Raw genomic sequence first — 14,909 nt, forward strand, 5'->3', positions numbered from 1 at the left:
AATCTTGTGGAATAAAATATAGTCTTTTATAAAATATATTTATTTTTAGCTTTTTTCTGTTGGATGACAGATAGTCTAATTATTAGTTTTCCATAGTAGTTAGACTTTTCATTGAACATAAGTTGATCATTATGTTTATTAATGCAAGAACTGAGTTTAAAATATTATAACTGAATTCTCTGAAACAAAGAATTCTTTGTAAGATTGAGTCAGTTCTCACTTGTAAGATCAAACAATGGAACATCAAGCAAAAGCCTTTTCAGAAATTGTTTTGAGTTTAAGTCTTTCTTCCTTGATAATACAAAGTATGGAGAAAAGCAACATTCTCATACAGTACTTAGCCAAATAACTAGAATCTCAACTAAAAATTTGTAAAACTATGGGTTGTTGAGTACTATAATAAGTAATCCCTTATTCATTTTTATAAATAACAAAAAATGGGTATTTGGTTCATATACAGAAATAAACTGATAAAATGATGAAGAACATGATAAACAAGGGAGGGAAAGCACATTGTTTAACATGTAATTCAGAAACTATCAAGCTGAGCATGTCTTATTCTTCTATTGTATAAAAAAAGAAAAATAGATGATTTTTAATACAAATTAGCAAAAACATAATAGGAGCCTTGTGTCACAATGGAATTTAGCTCCTCTAGACAGTGATCAGCTAAAATGGAACAGAGACAGCAACAAAACTAGTTGACAGAGTTACTATTCATAGCAGGTATGTAAGGAGTTAGGGCAGCAATGTTGGTGGCCTCTACTCATCAAGCAGCTTTGCCAGTACAGACTGGATGCCTGGAACCAGGCAAGACACAAAAATAATAAAATCTAGAGCCAGCTGAGGGAAGATTCAATGCCAACCATTTCCAATTTTAAATATTACTAGAAATTTACACAAAGTAGCGTTTTCCCTTGGGATTAGCATATATTGTGTTTACAGAATGTTGACCAACACTTACCTCCAACTTAATCTCACTATGCAGAATAATATTCCTTAAACACTTATCTAAAAATTCCCAATACAACATTAGTTGGCAAAAATTTCTATTGATAGGGTTGACCATGAACAGATGGTCAAAATGAGTCCATTTCAATGATAGTACATTATGTGAGTCTTTTTATCCTGAACAGTCAAACAAACAACAAAAAAAAGCACAACACAAAAGAGGTCATTGTGCCCTCCATCATTTGGCTGGCAGCTTTATTTGTGAAATATGAAAATAAAAAACCGACACACATTATAATCTTACATATGTTATATAACATTTAAATGAATAGTTAAGTATTTATGTTAAAAAATCTTGGGATTTGTGGAGATGCAGAAATATGCAAGATACTTTTATTTTTCAACCCAAAGATGTACAGTAAAAGCAGAAAAATAAAGTAGACATATTTCTCATTTTTTTACCCAATGGTGCATAAAAAGGAAATTTTAACTATTTGTATTTAGTTCTCTTAATGAAGCCTCATATGTATTTTTTGAAAAGCAAATACCTATATTAAAATCTCTCTTTAAAAGGTTTTTCTTTCCCTCTCTCTCCTCTTCTGCCCTCTTTTTTTCTCTCTTTTTCTAAAATTTCATTACTTTACTGAATAATTCTAAATATAAAATCCAAAATAGTACTTCCTTCAGCAGCATATACACTAAAATCCAAAATAGTCATAACCAATTGAATTAGTCTACCATACATGGAATCACAACTGCTAAATTTTACACCAAGAGATTTCTTTAAAACACACATACCTGCATGCAGTAACCAGATTCTTAGAAAGCTAACTTCATTTCTATAACAAACTCAAAGTATATTTTTATTTTGATTTTGTGAAATAAAAATAAATATAATGAGGCAAAAAATACACAAATTAGGAGTATATTTCCATCTATAATACCTAGTAGTAAAAACAGCCAAAAAGTGCTGCAAATTATATTGCTAAAATGTATCTACGTGTGTGGATGTGAAAAGTTAAGTAAAAAGAGAATTCTGGTTACCTACCTTCAGAAAGAGCTGATGAGATATGAGGTTTAAGAGTACATCTTTAGTACTTCTGTACCTTAAAATATTGTAGAGTATTAATTTTTCATCAAGTTGTCATTTTCTCTGACATTTGGTTTTATTAATCAAGGCATTTATCATTAATTTGTAGAAAATATCATAATTAAGCCAAATAAAATAAAATCTTTAAAAGGTTAAAATTAGAAAGCAGGTGAATTAGAACTTCGACATTACACTGTTGACACACACAAGCTTTTTGGAAGTATGGAAATCAAGTTTTTTCAGAGTTTGGTACCTCAATCTTGGGGCTGGCTGGTTTTTTAAAAATGTTATAAAGACTTGATTTAAAGCTCTCTGACAGTTTTGACATTCAGGTGAAAGTACTGCTGCTGCATTTGGAACAATTTGCATATCCCACTGCTAAACGGAATGTTTGAGGTGTGCACTGGTGTACAGAAATTAAAAACAAGCTATCACACATGCTTAAGTGTATGTATTCACAAAACTGATGGCTGGATCTTATCCACCCCATCCCCCTCCAACGTAAACTATGATTTACTCTTCTATAATAAATTACCCTACCATATTATTCTTGCTAGAAAAATCTAACCATGCATGTAAAAAGCAAAGTAATTACAGCCCCCTCTCGTCTAAGAAACCTACTTCAAGCCCTATGAGCTCTTTATACACAATGCAGCAACACAAGTCTATTGTCAATTTCTTGCCTGAAATTCTGGACTTCTGTCTATCAGTTGCCATTAAATGTCACCTGAAGAGTTCTGTTGTCCCCAACAAATACATTTTTATCTCTTGTAGTAAGTTGTAAAGCAATTCCTGAGGAAAAATGTGTACTTTCTTTTTTCTTGTGAGCTGTTAAGTCTACTTAAGGAAAAAACAAGAAGAATTACAAACTAAAAAAATGAAGGAATAAAATATATTTCTACATAGAAGAAGGTGTATAGCAACACCCAAGTAGGCTGAAATATTCTGAGATAACCCAAGGTTTATTCTCTTGTATTTATAATTTCAAATTATTTTAGGTTGATATATAAAAACATTTAATGTGTTAAAAGGCAATAAAGACCCGAGATAGTAAATCTAAGGCCTTAAATATCATGAAGCATTTTGAAGAGATAAAATCCATTCAAGAAAACATTATTGGACATTACCTTCAGCCTTCAGACTCTCAAAGGGCAATTCTTAACACTTCTTTTTATGTATCTAAAAAATAAATACTTAAAATTAGAAATCTGTCAAGGAAACATTTTGCAGTTCCATCACGTGTTTCTGAGGAGTAGATGGTTGAGTTTGTACATGCCAGTTAATATCAGTACTTTTTAAAAGAAAGTAAAAGCTAACACATTTGGATGTACATGTGCAGTACAAGTATTCAGTAAAATGTGGCACATATATCCAACCTAAATACTGATATCAGAACATTGCTTTATATTTCCTGTCTTAGCAGCAAAGCTAATAGAAGAGTCCTATTCAGACATGGAGGTAGTAATGCCCATCGAATGGGACAGTTACTACCAAATTTCTTTCTACCCAATGCATTGCATATTACAGAATTGAAACTAATACTGGGAGCTGTTGATCAGGCAGCATGTTAAAGGTGCCTTTGAAGACAAATTGATGAGTTTGACTATAAAATATGTAACTAGAAACAATTCTTCTATTAAAAATTGAGTTTGATATTATATATGTCCTTGGAAAATGATTGCTCTAAATATGCTATGAAATCTCAGTGATGACCTTGATGTCATATTTACTAACAATCTCCACAGAGATTCAGCCAAAGTCTCAAAAGCAGTTTTACTAATGGAAATGCAACATACAAACATGCACTAATCTTATAAGCCAGTATATATCTACAGTGAAACACCCCTTAAAATAAAAAGGATTTTAATTTACTAGATCATTAATATACATATGCAATATCTTTGCAAAGGGAAAACAAAGAAACAACAAACCAAATTTATATACCTGAGTTTTAGGGTGTATTAATAGACAAATGAGGTACAAGAAACGAAAATGGCAGTGCTGTTATATTCGGTATAAATGGGCACTATTACATTTTTTTTGCAATACAAAATTTAAGGAAAGACATTGAATATTAGAAATGTGAAGATTAAGATCAGAGCCACCACTAATGACAGATATACAGAATGATTAGCAACTGATAAAAAATATTTAGATTGTAAAGGCAAGGTGGGGAAAGATACCTTGGAGAAAATTTATGTGGTCATTAGTTGATTTATACAATATTATTTATCTGCTATCTGTCTCCTCCACTAGAATGAAGTACCATAAGCACAGGGACTTGGTCCTTTTCACTATATCCCCATTCCTAAGACTAGTGCCTGCCATATACAGTACTTAAAGATCAATGAATATTTACTGAGTGAAAGAATACAGTTTAAAAAGCCTATGAAACAGCTATTAAGTATACATCTATGAACAGATAAAGAAAGTTAAGCTTACAAGAAGTTATGTTATGAATTAAATTAAAGTACACTTTAAAAACTCTAAACTCCTCATTATTTATTCTTCCTTTCAATATTATTCTAGCAAGGGAAACAATAAGCAAATAAGTTATTAGGCTTATGATGTCATATAAGTAGTACATTGAAGGCAAATATACAAAGTAAAATCACTGAGATTTACACAGGCTGATATTTTAGATAGGTTTGGACAGGAAAGTTTCTCAGAAAAGGTGACAAAATGAAAAAATATTGAAGAAGTGAAGAAAAGATTCAAAAAATATCTTGGTACTATCTGGGCTGTGGTACAATTAAATGAGATGACACATATTACCTTGCTTACTTAGTATAATGGTAGCATACAGCAAACGCTGCACTCAGTAACTATTATTTTATTATCCTGCTATTGCTTTTTACAAATTATAGATTTTCTCACTAGATTAAAACTTGGTCAATGGTATTCATCTTTATTTTCCCTAAATAGTGTCTAGCAATAACTCAGTAAACCTTTACAGAACTGAAAGGAGGAAGACATAATTATCAGTTTGTTAATTAGAAAAAGTAAACAGACTATGTGATTATGAAAAAGTCACCATATTTCGTATGCCAAAATCAATCTGTTAAAGTAGTATCACATAACAAATATTATGTCCTAAATGTAAAAAGAAAAAGGAAAATTTATAAAATGGTTAAGCCCAATAGGTTGTCAATAACAAAAGAGTAGACTGACTTAGAGAAAAGAAATAAAGTTACCAATGGTAGGCCACTATACTGATCGTTTACATATAGTGTCTACTGCTATCAGGTTAACACATTTTCACAGAAGAAAGACTGCTACACTTCAGTATTCCTAATGTGATGGCAGAGCTTGATATATAAAAACCATTAAAAATTTTCTTGAATTGAAAAATTATCTTTAATAGTTTTGACTAAGTTAGCTAAAACCTACCAAAACAAGAAGCCTAGACACTGACAAATGGAAAAGTAAACTTAAACAGAAAAGATACCAAATTTTAAGTCTCAGTCCTACAGTAAAAGAATAGTGAATAAGGTAAGTTTTTACCAAAGACTGACATATTATGATATTGGCCTTGAAGTAGAAGAGACCAGAATAACTCCAATAGAGGAATAATCACAGGTAAAATTTCCACAGAGTATTTTAGATAAATGACTCATTATATGGGGAAAATGAATTCAATATCCTATCTCTAACCAGGTACCAAAATATAAATCAGTTTTCTGTATCTAAATATACAAAACAAACCAATCAAATGTTTCTAAAGAAACATAGTATAAAATTTTCTGAACTCCATGATAGTAAGGATTTTTAGGGCATAAATACTGTAGTATATAACAAAATAAAGAGTTAAAAATTTCACTATTTAAAATTTTTCATATATTTAAAATACCTTTAACAAAATTAAGAAACCAAAAGTAAATAGTTGGTTTAAATATTCATAGGAATAATATTTATTTATAAATAAATATCTCACTTTTTAGAATGAGTAAAATACACAAATGGTCAGTTCATAATAGAATTGTTAATTTTATTCTAAAATACAATATGTATTTATACAAATATTTTAATATTTATAAAACTTATTTGAAAAAATATAAAAATAAGTTAATATAGTAAGTTAAAAGAGTAAGGTAAAATATATATGAAATGATATTAATCAGCAACAGAAATAAAAGAAATTCAAATTAAAACACAAATATTCCATAATAACTAGCAGATTAAAGTATATTATATAATATGAAACACAGCAAGCAAAATTCCATAATATATCATTAAGCCTAACAAGTTAAATGATATACAATAAGAATTTTAATAATTTTAATTTGAACTACTATTTAATAATTTGTGTATATAAACATAAAAGGCACAAAACAAATTTTTTTTCAGAAAACAGTTGTTATACTATTTGACTTCCCCAATGTTACAAAAAAAAAATCAGTTGAAAATGACTATATGTCTCCATTTTTCATGACTCCTTCCGCCATTAACTAAAAATTTTTAAAAAGCAATGAAGAGAAGAAAAAAAGAACAGATGGAGTGAGGGAAAAAAGAAAGAATACTATGAAAGGAAAATAGGATTTTTTAAATAACCAGAACCATCTATAATGTTATCTATCAGTTTTCTTCATTTAAATTTTCAAAGAAAAGCATGGCCTAGAATGTAGACTGTAAAAAAGTTCCATTTATATAGTAACATATCAAAGAGGAAGACACATAAAATGTCCATCAATAATGACAGAACCACCACACACATAAAATAAATTATGCCATGAGAAATGAAGATACTCCAAGTTAGGTTTGGAAGTAGGGTTAGTATAAATTTCAAATTTATAAAAGTTAAAAGTAAACAAATTTTGGCCAATTACAAAGCCATACTGTCCATTACTGCATAAGAAATGTTTCCCAATCCATAGGATTTAATATGCCATTCAAAAGTCACTTACATTTGAACTATGATTCTTACGGTGAATTATCAACTAACATTAATTTTTATATGGAGCTTACCAATTTAGGACAAATTTAAAAGAAATAGCTAAAGGCCATTCTCCACCAACAATTGTAAAAAACAAATCATCTTCACTAAATAAAAATTTAAATACAAGTTTTATCTGTAGCTCATAAAAAGTCAAATGAAAACAATGTATAATTCTCTTAGAACATATAAAAGAAATTGTATATTTACTTGATCAAGAGGACAAGATATATTTCCTTCAGATTAAAAATGTCTAACCTAATTCTAATTCATCTGTACTATGCTTTCTAAAATACAGGCATTCATTCTTCTTCGGGTATTATTCAACTTTTTAAATACAAAACAAATTGATAAATTCTATGATGGACTTCTCTAAGAATTCTTCAAAAACAGTGGCCATGCTAACCCATAACAAAAGCCATCTAAAATCATACCAAATTCCACTGACCTGGAGCTCTAGGGAAACATTCAAAGACCATTCACTTTATGGAATTATACTTGTATTTCAGTTTCTTTTCCAAATAGAGGGGAGAAGCTGAAAAAGATTATGTACTTCATATTGCTTTTAACCCTCAAGTCCAATCAATTTATTATTTTTTCTTGTCTCTTTAAAAATAATCCAAGCCCTTTGCTTTACTATGCAGCTTCACTGTTTGTTTTTATTTCCAATAGCATCCTACCTTAAATAAATTCTTAAAAGCCAACACACCAACAAATAAATAAATAAAAACTCAATGACTATGAAAAATACACACTAGTTAATTATTAACAGGTAAATAGAATGCATTTCTGAATTATTTACTTAACCTCCTTGAACCAAAAACTTTAGTTTTTGATCTTGGAATGTGTGCCCTTTCTAAAGATCCATGAAATAAGTATTTTAAAATATTCTATTAAGCCATTTTAATAAGAGCAATTTAAAAACACCAAATAAATGTGAACTCTCATATTTACTAAAGTGCGTAAGAATTAAAACACATTTCTGAAATTTCAGGTGAATAAAATTCCTTCCAACTTTCTCTTCTCCTGTTTCAGATCATTAATTTCACAACATGTTGGACAGAATGAATGGAAATATTTGGTACTAAATTCTACTAATTAAGTTGATAGTATAATGGTTTTGAAGCAAGCATTTATAGAATAGTCCCATTCCTAAGTATATATAAGAAATATACAATTATTAAACTATTTAAAATGTTAATTCAGCAACTGGAAGAATTAAAAGAAAGAATAAACCATATTTTTTAAAAAATCACCATTTTCAGTAGAGGAAGTATCAGCTCAGCTAATGTACATAAGAATAACTGCTGCTTGATACAAGTAAACATTGAGTACAGGCAAAAAAGGTTTTGCTCTGATCCTTCTTTACTAAAAATCTAAGATACACTAGAATTTTTCCTGGGTAAATAGAATATTATTTTATTTTGTATTAAAAAAGAAAATTGTATATTGCTTTAGAGGATGGGTTATAATCTTTGGAGGGGGGTTCTTAAAGCTCTCTAGGAAGATGGCAAAAACTAGGACATTTTTCTCTTATGTATGATTTTAGCAGTCCATGGACCCACATAAATATTCTTTGCTTTCTAATTTTACAGAATTCTAAAGACTTAGACTTTGAATCCAAAACATAAAAAGAACATTTCAAGTTACTTTTTAAAGATACCCTTAATAATGAGCTGTTTTCTTATGATTTGTCTCCTTTCTTTTAAAAGGGAAATGTGAAAACAATTCTGGTTAATTTCATCTTGGTTAACGGTTAAATTTGTCTTCTTTTAGGACAATTATTCTTTGACCTTTAAAACAAAACAGTGTTACTTTCAGAGATCCATCATGGCTGACTATAAGAAGCCCTTGTAGTATGCTCAGAAGACATGCACCGGGAAATTCAGTCGCTAGAAAGCAGGGGCAAAGATCAAAATGTGGGAAGGCAACTTGAAGGAGAGGCCCACCAGATAAGTTCCAGTATTCAGAAAAAGAAGCAGGACTACTCTGATCTTGTACTCCTTATACAGAAGGTCCAGCAAATGCGCCCTACTGGAAAAAGATCTAGGCCCCTTAGGGAAGAAAATGCATATAGCAGCACTGCCAGGTTGCTGTGATCTGCACCCAACCCAGGAACCACGGTCTAGTATCCACTTGTTTTAACTGATTTTTCTTTGGGAGACAGAGACAGATGAGTGAGATATTCACAGACCAGGGCAATATAGAAAATGAAAACCCGAGAATCATTTGAAGGGCAGTGACTCCGTTAGGACTGGTGGGTCACTGGAAAAGAAAGAAATAAGGGCACAGTCATGGTTAGGGACCAAAAACCAAACACTGTGAGATCCCTTGCTCAGTGAATCACAGGGCTGGGCAGCAGTTTCAACTCATGTGATGCAGGGAAAAAGAAAATACAGTGGAGCAAGACCAAAGTAGGTACACTCTCACTGCTCCCTCAAACTCTGGAGGCTCTGTGCTTGCAGGATGTTCTGCTCACCACCTGCCACCTGTTCTGCAGATGCCTTAGAGCTTGATGCCAGCACCAGCCAAAAGCTGCTGAGGTTTCAATGACCTAGGGACCACTGAGAACTCAAACAGAAGACTTCTGTTGAATATTAATTAGTTATGACTTTATAGATTCCCTCAATCTACAATTATATTTCTCTGCTGCTTCCTCCTTTTTCCCACCCTCTCAAATAACCTCTCAAACCCCAATCTGCCAGCCCTCAACTTCAGATATAAAAATAACATTAAGGTCCTCTTCTCTTTCTTTCATTTGCTGTTATCTCCTTTCTCTTATTTTTGCTGAACTATTCTCTTCCGTTTCTTTTTCCTTTTTCCACCCCTCCCAGCCTATTTCTCATCAGTACTACATTACAGTCTTCCTGTGTTATTAAGAAAAGATGAAACTGTTAAAATATTGGTTCATATATAGTTGATTTTGTGGATGCTGCTATAACTGGTAGTGGTTTTCTCCTTGCCACTCAGCAACAGGAACTGATCCTATTACATGGAGTAGGTTTTACAGGTGTAGAGATTATCAAAATATAATCAAAGTCAACGTCATATCACAAGCAAACATATTAACTAAAGAAATGTCCACAGTAGTGACAGAATTTTTCTACCCTAACTGAACCTCAATCTTTAGCCCAAAAACATGAGAAACAAAGCAACAAGATATCTCCAAAAATGTTCAGCTTCTCAAAAGATGATCTCATGATCTCATGGGCAATGATATAGAAGACGGCACAGGCAAAGAACTTAAAAACTAACTGGTTAAAATGTCTGAAGAGATTAACAAAGAAACAAACAAATCCATAAAATGTTCAGTGAGCTCAAAAGGGATGTAAATAAATGGGTAATAAATTAAGAAAATGTTCAATAAGCATAAAGATGATACAAACAAAAACCTAATGGAAGTGAACAATATGATAGAAAAGATGTACCATTTGAGTAAAAAATTGAAAATTGTGAAAATAAACAAAAATACAAGAAATGAAAATTAAACTGAAAGTCTGGATAGCAGACACAGCAAACGTAAGGAGAGAATATAAAAACTAAAGACAAAGTTGAAGTAGTAAGCAGTAGATCATGTACTCAGTGACATACTACAAAAAAAAAGACGCCAGGGAAACTAGATCTAACAGCTTCTAGATGACTCAAGAAAGCTTAACAATTATAGTTGTTAAGGGAAGATCAAAAGACAACACAGGATATAAAAATTCATAGCAGAAAATTTTGGAAGTCTTTTCTTTAGAATTCAACATTCAGTAAACAACATACCAGGACCCCAAACAGACATGAAGAGAAAAGAACTTTCCATGATACATCATGGTGAAAAATCCCAGAAATTCAGTAGAAAGAGAGAATACAAGAATAGTAAAAGCTACTAGAGAAAAATATCAAGTAGCCTGAGAAGGCAAGCCTATCAGAATAACAGCAAATTTATCAACACAAACTTTAAAAGCCAAAAGAGCTTGCAGCTAAATTTTACAACCACTAAAATAAAACAACTTCTAACCCAAATTAATTCATACTTCAAAATTATCTTGCAAAATTTATGTAAAATACTTTGCCTGACAAAGAGTACCTAAAGAAATTCATGACCACTAAAATGCATTGCAAATAGTTTCTCTGGCGTGAAAAACTAAAAGTGTAAGTAAGAATCAAAATGTATAACTGATATCGTGAAATAGGCAGAAAATTTCTAAAGGAATATGGGAAGTAGGAGGGGAAGGGGAAAGGAAAGAAGGGAAAAGAAAAAATATGAGAAAAGGAAAAACACAGAAACAAAATCTTTGTAAATAGGGAAGGGAGGGCAGGGGAATGGGGAAGAAATAAGAACCAAGATATATCATGTAAAGGTACAAGATTCCAATGATGAATGTAAATGTACTGCATACCTAAAATGTACCAATAAACTAAATGGAAAAAAATAAAAATAAAATAGCATTGCAAAAAGTACTCAAAGGAATTCTAGACAGAGGTAGAGAGACCAATATTACCAAAGAGACCAAAGGAAGAATACATTTAACAGAGAGAGTAGTTAAATAAAAAAGGAAAAAAAAGGAAAGGAATCAACAATAGAAAAAACAATGATAAGATTCAGAAAATAGTCTTTATTATTAATGTGAATAGACTTGACTCTCCAAGACACAGACTGCCCGACTAAATCCAAAAACAAAACTCATTTGCGGCCTACAAGAGACATACTTCTTCAATGAAAACATAACAACAACAAATAACAACAATCGATCAAACAAACAAAAACCCCAGATAAATGGATAATTAAAACGTGTGGCATGTACAGGAGCCTAATAACCCTAATAAATGTAAACATCATAAGCCATATCATGTGTTAAAATAAACAGTATCAACAGCTATAAAAAAGGTGATTAGGGAGGCAAAGTAGGATGTGGGAGGGGGAGAGAAGTGGAAGGGAATTTTTAAAAAGCTGTAGTATGTACATGCAACCACTTCTCAAGATGAATGTAAACTGCATGAATTACAAATATGTACTAATAAAATAATTTTTTAAAAACTCATACTGAGGGACATTCAGCAACATAACTGAGCAGTACTCCTTAAAACTAAGTCATGGAAAAAAGGAAACATTAGAAATCTATTATGTATTATAAAGGAGACATGAAATATAACACTGTGGTATCCAGAATTGGATACTTTGATGAGCAGAACCAATATTGTCAAAATGGCCTTATTTTTAAAAATGACATATAGATTTAATGCAATTCCAAAGTATCAACCTCATTTTGTCAGAAAACTAGCAAAAACAATTATAAAATGTATATGAATCCAGAAATACCAAGAATAGTTAAAGGAATCCCGAGCAACAAGATCAAAGCAAGAGGCATTACATTCCTAGACTTCAAGTTACACTTGAAAACTATAGTGCTAAGAACAACCTGGTAGGATTGCAGATAGATAATTTAATTAGATATCTTGTGTGCAGTTAGACAGGACCAGCTCTCCAGGAGCCAACACAGCAAGGAGCCAACATGGAGAACAATTGTGGGACATTCACTGGTCAGCATTATAAAAAGGAAAAGAAGTACTACTTCCCCTAGAAATAGATAGCAGTGATTGATATTCTAAATGGGAAATACCTTGTATGTAATTTGTCTTCCCATTTGATCCCCATTTAATCAATATTGTACCTGTAATCTCATTGGTTGGTCATGGTTTTATCCCACCTCATGCCCACCTTGTAAATTTCCATTGAGTCTTACAGTTTTGTCCCACTTTGCACCCGCCTCACCACATGGCTTTGCTGTATAAAACATCTTTGAAAAGTGAGGTGAGCAGGCAACCCACTTTCCGGTCCCCCTTCTGTCTCTCTTTGTCTGTCTTCCTCTCAATAAATTTTTCTTACTCTTAACCTCCACTGTTCCTAGAATTCATTCTTCGATTTTAGAGAACACGAACTCACGTTTCGGATATCTAGTAGGTTTGGGAGTTATATCTCTTCCCCTTATATCAGTACTGGCACCAAAACAGACATGTGGACCAATGGAATAGAATAGAAAATGTTGAAACAACTTCTATCAAACATTTCTATTATATATTTCATATTATTCACTAATGTAAAGAAAGTATATATCTTTTGCATTGCATCGTTTTCAGGTTTTTTACTACTGCTTCAATTTCCACATATGTAATGCCTTTTTGTGATGATTTCCTTTGATATATTATTGCCTACTAATTTCTTTATTCAAAGCCGGTTTTGACCTCTGAATTTACCTTTATTTCTTCTTCCAAAATGTATGTAGTAATGTAGAACATAATACTTTATTTACTGACATTTTAATTTCAATATACCATCCTCCCCTATGATTTCCAATCCATCTTCCTACAAACAACGCTGTTCTCCATAAGGCTGGCATTAATAGAAACTTTGGGGTTTGGGATGTCTCCTTTCACTCACTTGAGTCTGATCTATATTCACTTCTAATCTTCCTGTTGTTAAACAAGGATGTTTTCTTTATAAATCTATATTCTCACTTACTGCTTTCTGGGTAGAATTCTCTTCTCCTTTGGGATGCATGACATCATCCCAGACCCAGGAAGTACATCCTAAGGAAGGTTCTCCTTGGGCTTAGAGCCAAAGAAACTCAATATCTCCAAATATCTCCAAACATGTCACTTCTCATTCTTACCTAACTTCTGTCCAGTCACTCCTGCAGAGTTTTCTCTCTCATTCACAACATTTGATTTAGAAACAATCAATTCAATCATTCATCTTATCTCAGATACTTACATTTTGGCTTAGAAAACACATACAGGGAACTGATTATATGCCCTGTTCCTACAAACATTTCACATGGAAACAACACATGCATGTTCCTAAATTAACAAAAGCACCACACACAGGCACACACAGATGTGCACGCACACACACATACACATCCTATATTCCCACTGTTTCATTAGAATCCAACTATCCTTATTTTTTTTCTTTTTCTATCTCAAGCCACATTTATTTGAGATTTTTGAAATTGCTCTTCAACAAGGCTCTTCTAGATTATTTCATAATGGCTTCCTCTTCCCATTATCCAGTACTCAAGTCAAGTAATAGCTCGATATTCTTTATCCCACCTTCTAGATTATTTCATAATGGCTTCCTCTTCCCATTATCCAGTACTCAAGTCAAGTAATAGCTCGATATTCTTTATCCCACCATCCAGCCTTTCTGACCCAAGTCACTCATCAGTCCACACTCCAGTTCTCTTTTCTTCACAGATTAGCACTATCTGCAATTATATTACCTACAAACTCATTCACTGTCCATCACTCTATGTTAGGGATACTATCTGTCTTATTCTTTCCAAATCACCTGCCCCTGGCACATAGTAAGCACCTGAATTTCTCAATATTGAACATAGGAATATATAAAATCATTAGAAAGTTAATATTCAAGCCATAAATATGTATTATTCATGTATAATGCACAAGGTAATTTTAAAGTTGATTCTTAGGCTGATGAATCCTCTGTCCATAATGTAAGTACATAAAAAAAGTTCAATATCAATCTGATGGCACATATTTTGAAAGACTTCTTTAAAAAAAGATGGTTATAGAATTACAACTAAAATGCCTTAATACATAAAAGTAACATCATTTTTCTCAGCAATTATTCCTTTCATATTCTCCCATTAAACCTTTGGTATGTCACCATCTCCTTTTATTATGTCAAAAAGAATGGTTTAATGGCATTAAAAGAAAGCAGTGACATATTTCATTTCACACATCTATTGCCACAATGGATTGGTCATTTCTTATGATATGGAAGATGCAGGGGGACTGTGACCATTAACCCTGATATGTCAACTTCACTGGATTTGGAAATGCCTAGCAGATTAGTAACGTATGTTCTTCTGTGTGGCTGGGCTGGTATGGAGGAATGATCTTGGGTACTATATATGTGCCCTTGCCCAT

The 14,909-nt window shown here is 32.0% G+C and overlaps 1 protein-coding gene across 29 annotated transcripts in view; it reads right to left on the reverse strand.

The window, feature by feature from the left end:
- Zbtb20 (zinc finger and BTB domain containing 20) overlaps window positions 1–14,909 on the reverse strand; it is an 865,938-nt gene that overhangs the window by 647,723 nt on the left and 203,306 nt on the right. For 17 of the 29 annotated variants that reach the window (XM_021263367.2, XM_087208762.1, XM_087208829.1 and 14 more), the window contains one exon: window positions 3,169–3,220. The exons of the other annotated variants lie outside the window; for them this stretch is intronic. The gene's annotated coding sequence lies outside the window, so the exon portion shown is untranslated. The remainder of the gene's footprint in view (window positions 1–3,168; window positions 3,221–14,909) is intronic. 29 annotated transcript variants of the gene reach the window in all.

The sequence above is a fragment of the Heterocephalus glaber genome, unplaced genomic scaffold, assembly GCF_053883595.1.
Source record: "Heterocephalus glaber isolate CG9 unplaced genomic scaffold, H.glaber_assembly_v1.0 deba00000122, whole genome shotgun sequence".
Classification (NCBI taxonomy): domain Eukaryota; kingdom Metazoa; phylum Chordata; class Mammalia; order Rodentia; family Bathyergidae; genus Heterocephalus; species Heterocephalus glaber.